Below are 10,909 nucleotides of genomic sequence, written 5' to 3' on the forward strand. Positions count from 1 at the left end.
GCCCATTCCCTACTGCCTGATTCCCTGGGAGAGATGTACAAATAAGTGATAATGGGTGAGAAACCAAAGGCTCACTTTATTTTCAGCCAAGTTCCTTTCAGACTGTGGCACTGGGATGAGCCTCTGTGCCTAAATGGGGCCTCTCTGGATCCCTAAACATAAGTGTAGTGTTGAACCCCAAATGAAAAGCCTGTTCATTTGTGAAAAAAGAGAAAGGAGAGCCAGAGGTTCCATTCTAGTGCTGCAAACTCTGTCTTTCTCTCCAACCTTCCCCAAGGGACAGAGCAGAATTGGATGTGTCCACAGCTGAAGGGCAGGAAGCAGGAGGAATCAGACAGTCATGCCCAAATGAAACCGTGTAAAACCTGTAACCCCACCCTGTGGCAGATGGGACCCAGTTTGTGTCCTGGAAGCTGGCTCTCGGCGGGGCAGGGGGCAGGGTTAGTATAGGTGAAGGTAGGGGGCTGCTTTTCCTCTACAGACGTGTATTATTCTGTCTCCCTCAGCGTGCTAGCCTTAAGACCCAAGCACTGGTCTTAAGTATCACTGAAGCTCCAGCCCACTTTCCAACACTCTGGGCAGCACAGAGCAGGCTCAGGAGAGATTACTCCTTGTTAAAGGGAGATGGGGCTCAGAGATGTCAGGTGACTTCCTCAGATTCTGCGGCTAGCAAGTGGCTGATAAGCGGGACCAGGTTTTTAAATTGTGTGATTTCCTTACATTATGCTTCTCTGCCGTGTGGCATCTCTCCTGAACAGGCAGAAATGCATCCGAATGGAGCCTGGCTGGGATTCATGACTCCTGCAAACACCCTGACATTGCATACAAACTTTTTGTGTGTTGATTTCTGAAGAGAGGCTCAGTGGTTTTCAACACATGCTCAAAGAAGTTTGCCACCTAAGGAGAAGTTAAGAACCAGTCTTTCAGGAGAATGCACTGGGATCTACTCTAAATAAAATGCACAGTGCCTATGTGCTGTAGGCACTAACTTAGGATCAGCCTCTTTCCCGCTTTTCTGAAAATGAGGCAGCAGCAAATGGATGGAAGCCCAATGACCACATCACATCCTCACCTTTGGAAGGTGTCTAGCTTGGAGTTTCAAATTAGAAAGAGAATTGACTCACATGGGAGCATATTTTCTCTAACTTGAAAAAAATAAAGAACATCCCTTTCAGCCCCAATATATCTGTCAAGTGAAAATGGATGAAAATATCATGAAGATGATTGAGAGACAGATACGCCCAGACACCAATATCCACTAATAACCATATTACCTTAGAGGATTGAAACTTCAACATGGCCAGATTTTAAGGCACATTTTATCACCAAACCTGAGCTGGAGAAACAACAACAAAAAAGAGCTGGTCATGTTAAAATTATGACCAAGAGAGGTTTTCTTTCAGAATTTATTCTGTTGTTTGGAGTGGTGGTCAGAGAAGAATGTCGATGGGCAGGAAATAGGAGGAAGGCCTTCTATGATTTTGTGAATTTTTGTATTTATTACTTAGCTCCTGTATTAGCCAGGATAAGGTTGAGTATGCTGTTGGAATAATCCCCAAATCTCAGGGGATTAAAGACACAAAACTTTTTTGCTGCTGTATTACATGTCTCCCATTGGCCAGGAGGGGCCTCTGCTCCTTGTAATCGTTAAGGGTCCCAGTCTGACGGGGTAGCCATCATTTTACAACACTTCTAGCTTCACATGCGGTTTCAGAGTTGACTTTGGCAAGGTCATTGCTGCCCATATTCCACTGGCCAAGCAAGCCACATGGCCACACTTAGCCTCAAAGGGACAAGGATATGCACCTCTCATGTACCTAGAAGTGAGCCTGACTCAGGCATCCTTTCTATCCTGAATTGAGTTTTAAAAAGTCACGCGGAATAGAAAGAAAAAAACCCCAAACAGTATTTCTGCACTTCATCACAATAACCATTTTGTATCTGAGCTGGAGTTGAATAATAAATATTTACAATAGAAAGTTAACACTGCCTGTCTAAAGGGCTCAGATCTAAGATTTATGGAAATAATATGTTTGAGAAGAATTTACTGACACAATGCCTCCAATTAGTCAGGAATAGACCCCATGATAAAGCATATTGGTGACGACTCACCTTAAGTTAGTTCTGGTTGAGTGAAAAATGAAAATGCTCATGCTATATTTGTCACAGTGAGATGTGTGACCACAGAACCCACAGTCAGAGTTTCTGAGGCATTTTCAACATGCGAAATTGCATGAGGTTGGAAGCAGAGTTACTCTGTAAGACAGGTAATTTAACACTTGTTGGTCACTTTCAGACCATCAGCCACCCCCTTTAAAAGGTCAAGGTGCTGTGTTTGTTTGGATAACAAGTGATATTGGAAGTGATACTGAAAATTGGAATGACACAGAGAAAATTACCGTGGGCCCTGTGCAAGGATAACACACAAACTTGAGAAGTATTTAATACTTTGGGGCAAGATGAAAAATGCTCTGTGGATGGGTGGTGGTGATGATTGCACATCAGTGTAAATCAACTTAATCCCACTTAACTGTACACAGAAAAATGTTTATGATAGTAAATTTTATGGTTTATGTATTTTGCCATATTCAAAAATGTAAAATATCTCACTCATTTTATATTGTTTGAATTGAACTGATAGTATTTTGGATATGTTCATTAAATAAAATATATTATTAGCATTTTTTAAAAGCCAGCATGTTGCCTAAACCAAATTGGGCAGACATCTACTGTTGCTGTCACAGGCTGCATTTTATAATATTTATTTATATTTATCTAAAGGGCAGATGATAACTAGCCAATAATAACACATTTTATTGGCCGGGCGCAGTGGCTCACACCTGTAATCCCAGCACTTGGGATCCACCTGCCTCTCAGGAATGGAGGACTGATAAAAGGAGCAGGGAAAAGTTTAAGCCCAGACGAAAGATTTGGGGAACATGTTGTTTGTCTACTCCTTTTCTGGAGGAATCCTGCCCTCCAGCGCTACAGTATCAGTGAGCACATGCAGCACCCTTTCCTGTGAGTTCCAGGTGGTGCCTGTCCCTGGCTGTGGGATTTCCTCTTCACGCCTGCAGGCTTGGTGGAAACGCCACCTGCTGAGGGCAAGTGTCCCGGGTGGTGCAGTCTACCATCAGTTAGTGAGTCCATTCAACGCAGAGGAGCCAGTGGATTGGTGACACTCACAGGCCACCCCTTCAACCCCTGGCTGATAGAGGTGGCGAGAACAATAACAGCTTTGGTGGACAACCCACACAGGACTGGGAAGGGCTGGGATTGAGAGAACTCACACCTGCCTGCACTCCCGCACGTGCTCCCTCTCCACCCCTGCCTGCGCTCCTCCTGAAACGCAGTTCCCCAGATAACCACGTACTCATTCCCTCACCTCACTCAGGTTTTTTTCTTTTCAAAGATGTCTTCCTTAGCCACTGAATTTAATTTGATCCTCCATCTTCAACCTGCATCCCTATCTCTGTCATGCCTGCTCTTTTTTTTTCCCTAACGTACATTTCAGTCATGTATTTCCTTGTTACCCCTCTCCTCTTGCTAGCATGTCAGCTCCACAAGGGCAGGGTTTTTTGTCTACTGTGTTTACTACTGTAATCCCAGTGCCTAGAACAGTGTAGAATGAATGAATGATGATATGCATTGTCTAGCACAGAGCTGAGCCCTAAACTAAGTACTTAAATATTTCCATCCCTAATTTTTCCACTGAGCTGCAAACGTAGAGTAGTTTCAACTGCCAATCTGACAACCTCACTTGGCTAAGAAGAATGACAAACTAACCTGGCCTGGGGGAAACTCTGACTGGCACTGACCTTCTTCCCCTAATATCCCTGACTTGATCTCCCTCATCTCACTTAAGTTTCCATCATCCACCCAGACACCTCACCAAAAATCTAAGCATCATCCTTAATTCCTTTCCTTCCCATTCACTCCCATCCAATCCATCAGCAAACCTGTTGGCTTTATCTCCAAGATGAATTCCTACTGTGTCAACTTCACCTTATCTCCAGAAACTATTCTAGTCCAAGCCCAGCCATCAGAATTTCCTACCTGGGTTATGCATACTCTATTAATTATTCTTTTTGCACTCATGTCCTCCTATAATCCCTACCCTATAAAGCAGACAGAATGATCTTTTAAAATGCAAAGCAGATGATGTCACTTCCCTGTGAAAAATTCCTCCCAGGGTCACCACTGCATGTAGACTAAGATTTAGGCTCTTTCTTTGGTTTCCAATGTCCCACACGGCTGGCTCTGCCTCTCAAATAAACTCATCTGCTACCACACACTGGATCTCTTACCCTCCTATGCTCTATACTCCCCAGCATGTCCTCAGAGCAAGTCAAGCTCATTCCTGCTTAGGGACCTTGGCTCCTGCTCTTTCCGCTACCTGGAGAGCTGTGCTTCCACATCTTCACAAAGCGGTCTTCATATCAACGCCTCCTATCTTCACAATGCACCTTTGCAATGCTTCATATCAAATGGTACCTCCCCATCTAAATCCTATCACCTCCACCCTGGCCATTCTTTATCAAATCATCATCGTATTCTGTATCTTTGCTTCTTAGATTTTTAGCATGTGTTACTATCTAAAATCACCAGGTAGAATTGTTTACTTTTTAATTTTTCTCCTCCTGCCCATTCTCACCCTAGGTAGCATGTAAATTTCCTTCCATGTGAGAAAAATCCTTATCTGCATAGTTTACAGTTTGCCACTGGGATCCTAGTGCCCCGCACACTGCCAGGCTTGTCACAGGTGATCAATGAATATTTGTTACGTAAATGAACTCTTGTTGAGCTAAACAGAACTGCAGTAGTATCCCCATGTAATAGACACTTATGGATTTAAGTCATTTGCCCAAAGGTATGCAGCCAGTAAATGGCAGAGGAAACTAGGGTTCATAGCTGGGAGCCAGCGGCACCTGGCAGAACGTATTCTCTTGGTAAGGCTAAATTGTCAGGAGCATCTGACCTTAAAGACCTGAGGCTTAGACACGTGGCCAGTCACCTACCAGCCTGGAGCTTCAGAGAGCTAGTGACCAGTCAGGGAAGCCTGACCCTGAAGAGTGGGGTACCAACAGCGGGGGTGTCAAGAGTGATAGAGTGGGGTACTTTCAGAGACTTGCCAGAGGTCTCACTGGATAATTCATAGTGAAGCCCACCATAGGGGCACCAGGTTGGATAAAGGTAGAAATAAATTTGGCCACCAGAGTGAGGATTCCAGGGTAGCACTTCCCACTTCTGAAAGCCTGGCTAACACTGTCTGCTTCCTCGTCTGGCTTTATGGTAGTCACTCTCCTCTCTCTATTTAGAAGGCATCCCAGTCTTATCCTTCTGGGCAATTCATGCTCAGCTAAATTTCCAGCCCTGTGTCTCCTAATGACACCTGTGTCTTGGCATGAAACAAAGAGCTGATATATATTAAGACAGCTCTGTTAGTAAACTGTATGGTGTTTAACGAGCCAAGCGAAATCAGAACTAATAGTATTATCTGTCTGCTTAGCGCATGAATGTAATAGCATAATCTCATGCGAGGAGAAAACAGAGAGAGAGAGACAGAGAAACATCAGTTTAAAGGAGTCTTGTTTGACCTCCCCTTCATGTGCAACAGCTTCCTGGGTGTTCACATTGCTGGGTTCAAGTCTCCAAAATAGTCAGTAGGCAGAAAGTCTCCTCTGTTTGATAACAGTCCTAGATCTGTCAGTTGAGTTGCCAACCCTAATTTGTAAATTCTCTTCTGTAAAGATTGCACAATTGTGCTCATTTTCTGTTGACTGTGGGCTGGCTAATGGCTGCTAATGAGTCAGCTGCTAAGTGACTCACCATTGCATCAATAACAGAACAGATCCCTTCGTCCCTGAATCTGCTGGAAGAAAATGATGTCTTCCTTTGACAATGTGTCCCTTTTGGCCCCCACTGAGAACACATGACCTGATGTACTGTGTAAAGCATCCCATCCTTAAAGAGCCCACTCTATCAACTCAATGAAAACCAAGAGGAATATTCCAAGTTTCTGGTGTTTTTCTATTTTGGGTTTTTGTTTTCCTCACTGCAGAATGTTCCCACTTGCATTCTGTTTAGTAAACTAGAAAGTCTCATCTTTCTTCTCGTGTAAGGTGTGCTATTGTTGATGGTATTCTATGAGCTCTGGGTGACTTAAGGTGTGTCAGAATAGATTGGAAGGAGGAAAAGACAATGGTGAGTCAGGGTCTGGTTTATGACCAGATGCACAGTTGGCACTGGCAGGAAGACAGAAAATCAGGAATAACTGAACAATCAGCTAGCCTTGGGGGGATTTTTCACAATGCAATGGTTACTCAGCAACATAAATGTCCTAAGTGGTCCCCTCTCAAAGAAAACTCAGTACTGCATACACAAATATAAACTGGTAACAGTTTAAACAATAGTGCTCTAGGTATGACAAATAAGATGTTTCACCAGGCATGGTGGCTCACGCCTATAATCCTAGCACTTTGGGAGGCTGAGGCGGGCTGATCATGAGGTCAGGAGTTCAAGACCAGCCTGGCCAATATGGCGAAACCCCATTTCTACTAAAAATACAAAATTTAGCTGGGTGTGGTGGTAGGCGCCTGTAATCTTAGCTACCGGGGAGGCTGAGGCAGGAGAATGGCTTGAACTCAGAAGGCGGAGGTTGCATTGAGCTGAGATTAAGCCACTGCACTCCAGCCTGGGTGACAGAGCAAGACTCCATCTCAAAAAAGATGTTTCACATAATAAAAGGTATTCTCTAGCGAGGGTCCTTCTCAGTAATTTCATACATCATTTGAAGTGTGATTCACACATTTCTCAGGGTCCACCGGGAACAGGAAATGGGAACAGAGGAACCAGGAGCAGAGGACTCAAGGGAGGCATCAAGTTCTACCTCCAGAATTAGAACAGGAAAGAGAACAGAAAGCTTCAAACCCAGTTAATCCAGGCTGTACATGCTTCAGAACTGCACCAGCCCACTGCATCTGAGATCCCGAGACAAGCTGCCTCGGAACGAGCAAGAGTCCCCTGCTCCTTCCTTCTTCCATGAGGAGCTACCTAGTACCTGAGTACTGGCTACATACTCTCCAGGTGCAAGTGTGTCTTCAGACTTTCCACCTTCATAGGCCCAGTCCAGACCTTGTCATGTTATTACTTCTTTGTTATGGGGTACTTTGAAATATAGAACCATGCCTCTAGGTTCTAGGACACTGGTCTCTCCCCACTTCCTCTATGGTGGAACAACACTTTTGCTGCTGTGATACAGGTCACCCCCTCTTACAGGCTTACACACTCCCCTTTCCATTCCTTTCATTCCACTCAAGGAATTTTGAAACAAGTGATTTCTAACTAAAATATTCACCTACTTTAATAATTTCACAATAGTAACAAATGACTTGTTAAACATTCCAGTGTGTTGCAATATGGATGTGGAGGATGGCTCTTTTGGAAAAACCAACGAAGCTCAGAGATGTTTGTGACTTGCAGAAATGATAAGGACACCCAGGCCTGCTGACCCCCACCCAAGTGGCTTGTTCCTGAGCCTCATGGGTTGTACAGGACACTTAGATTGTGCAAATGCACAAATGCAGAAGTGGTGATGGACAGGAGCCAGTAGCCTGTACATTTTGTTACATTTTCAGCCTCTGAAAAGTCATTTTTCTGTCTTGTACTTCAGTGTCCTTTCTCTCAATTCCAGGCTGAACGCCCTTTACCTTCATCCCTGTGCTTGGATCTTTGTTCACTGCCTTCTCTGGGGTGAAAAGCTCTCTTCAGTCTTCATTGGCTTCAAGGCCTCGCAGGAGCACTACTTGCTTTCTGAAGCCATTTCCCATTTCACATTTTCTGGTGATCTCTCCCATCTCTCCTACAGCTATACCATCTCTATCACTCATTCAGGGCCTTCAAAATGTCCCTGATGTTGTGAAATCATCTTTAAAAATATTATCATGTCCTCTTGCTGGGATATACATTCCTTGAACAGGTATTGTGCCTTATACTATTAATTATTTTTTCTTTTATTAATTATTAATTTACTAAATAATGTATTATTCCAATCTACCAAAGATTTGAGATAGCTTACAAAAATAATATAATCTGAGAAGATAAAATGAGCGGTCAAGGTAGTTCACATGAAAGAGAACAAGAAAAGGAGAGGCGTTTTCACATCCCTAGCACCCTATACAGTATCTAATCCCACAAACTCACTACTTCTTTGTTGCTTCTAGGGAATCTATTGAGAAAACACAAAAGCAAAATATTGATCCATTCTATTTGTATATCACTTTACAATTTTTAAAAGATCTTTACATCATTGGGGCTAAGCATTCTTAGAAATACATTTTTGATCTTTATTTTATAAGTAAGAAAATTAAGACTCAGAGACGTAAAGTGACTTGACCAAGTTCACTGGCTGTTTAAGGTGGTCACTGTCACTGACACCCAGTTTTCTTGATTGAAAATGTAGTGCCCTATCTGCTGGAAGAACAAACCTTGTATAAAGATTAAGAGATGTGGGGAATGAGAACATTACTGGAAACCTGCACAGCGGGGTGATGCCAGCCATCCGGGAGACAGGGAATAATCAGTTATTGGGTGAGGACCTAATACAGATACCTCATATTTTTTCAAAATCAGGTCCTCTGAGTAAGAACTAATAATCCCTATAGAGGTCATTCATGGAGCAGAATCACAGAGAAACTGGGATGTGCCAGAACGAGGCTGAGGGGCTGAGGAAGTCTATGAAGAGCGACAGCTTAGGGCCATCAGAAATTCAGGCCATTTATTACCACAAGTTTGTAACCCATTGTCACTATTGGTTTTGCATTCAACCAATTTTATATTCAATTTTAGAATATAAGAAAGGAATGAAAAGGCTAACCAAAAAAGGCTAACAAAAAAAGCAATGAAAAGACTACCAAAGGTGCAATTCCTCACAATCCACTCTGAATAAAAGTGAAGTAGAGGCCAGGTGCAGTGGCTCGTGCCTGTAATCCCAGCACTTTGGGAGGCTGAGGCAGGTGGATCACTTCAGGTCAGGAGTTCAAGACCAGCTTGGACAACATGGTGAAACCCTGTCTCTACTAAAAATACAACAATTATGGTGGTGCATGCCTGTAATCCCAGCTCCTCAGGAGGCTGAGGCAGGAGAATCACTTGAACCTGGGAGGAGGGGGTCGCAGTGAGCCAAGATCAGGCCACTGCACTCCAGCCTGGGCAACTCAATAAGACTCCATCTCGAAAAAATAGAAAACAAAAAGAAACAAAAAAGAAAGTAAAGTAGAAAATGTAAGCTGCATCCATGATTTATCAATATGATGTTTTGTTTAGAAAACTGTTGCCAGTACCATGAAAGAGATATTTCCATCGGTATCTAAAAGAAAGCATTACTGCCAATATTGGGACAAAGATTTTCATAGTTTGGTGGAAAACCTTAATCTTTCTTTGGGCATTCTCCCTCCTAGTCTTATTAGATGAAGAAAGTATCTATTAACCATGCCTCCAGGCAGACCAAGCTTCCTTCGGAAGCCGTTTAACTCCCTATACCCTGGAAACCCATTATGCAGCAGGGTAATCATGCACCCAGTACTCCGTACCAGCTCCAAACCCTGCCACCATGCTCAAATCTTATCTGTCCATGGAGAAGTGGGCCCTAATGCTACCCACGGGACCACAGTGATCATTCTAAAATACAGCTCCTCAAAAAGCCCAGAAGCTCCTTGGGAAATAAAATAACATTTTTGAAACAGTCAAAAAAGTTCTTTTTTGAAATCAGAGAATGATTGAAATTTATTTGAATCAAGATCAGTAGAGTATTAGAAGCTGAATGGAGTGGCATGGGCCACCAGTGAGGGGCACTCTCTAGGAATTTAGAGAACTAGGGGATGAGACCGAGAGAAGTTATTAAGAAGGTGGCATGAAGAAATAGGGGCAGAGGCAGACCCACCTGTGCTAGGATTCCAGCCCCGTCCTGGCTGTATGTGTGACCTTGGAAATGTTACTTGGCCATTTCATGCCTCTGTTTCTTGATTAAACACAAATCACAGTTTAATGGCAGTTTCCGAAGAGGTGGCCAAGAGTAGCATGTATTTAGAAAACATTAAAAGACAGTAATATTAAACCAGTATGGGAGTTAGCTTCTAGTGACAGCTCTGGACTGCTGAAGCACTTATTTTTAGGCTTTTCTAAACCTTTGCAATTTATTTCAGGGGATTCAAGGAAAGAGCATGGATTTTCCCAAAGGGATGAAATGAGCTGCAAAGCATGAGTCATCACTTGACCTGTGTGATTGTCTCTTCTGACTGTTCAGTTAAGTGTTCCACAGGGCATTTCCTTACTTCCTGGCAAAGCTTACAGTTTTGGGAGTGGAAGAAACATCAGGGACTTCTTCCAGGAAGATTATTGGGTAACTATGACCAGGTGCATCCCAAGGTGACGGCTGCCCCGGGTGGAATGACTAGGTTCTGCATTAGTGCGGTGTTACTTGATGAGGATCAAGGGCTCCCAGACAGGCATCTGGGTGTGTGACAGAAGGTGGTGGCCCTCCCTGGAAGTATAACAAGGACATTGGGAAACTGGGAAATGAATTCCCTATTCTCAGCTCATCAAAGATGGTTACTTTAGGCTCTTCATGGAGCTGTCAGCACCCTCGGTTTAACTGTGCATCTTTGTCTGGGTACCTGAGCTGAAATGGAACCTGCTGGTCCAGCCGACTGCCTATCCCCTGCTTACTCAGATGCTTCAACAGAGGAGCCCGTGGGACTGGACAGATGCTCATTAAGTTGTCAGGGTCATAAACAGAGTCATAAAATGGCAGTTCAGACCAGATGAATAGCAACCCCACAAAATGCTTCTCATTCTGTATCTATTAGTACAATATGAGTTTTTTTGTTTTTGTTTTTGTTTTTTTTTTTTT

The 10,909-nt window shown here is 43.4% G+C and overlaps 1 non-coding gene across 1 annotated transcript; it reads left to right on the forward strand.

Moving 5' to 3' along the window:
- The first annotated feature begins 2,347 nt into the window (after positions 1-2,347).
- On the forward strand, positions 2,348-2,452 carry LOC119470873. The gene has a single exon (XR_005199841.1). It is a non-coding gene; the product is annotated as a U6 spliceosomal RNA (small nuclear RNA).
- The last annotated feature ends 8,457 nt before the right edge of the window (positions 2,453-10,909 follow it).

Source organism: Cebus imitator, unplaced genomic scaffold (genome assembly GCF_001604975.1).
Source record: "Cebus imitator isolate Cc_AM_T3 unplaced genomic scaffold, Cebus_imitator-1.0 Scaffold42, whole genome shotgun sequence".
NCBI lineage: Eukaryota > Metazoa > Chordata > Mammalia > Primates > Cebidae > Cebus > Cebus imitator.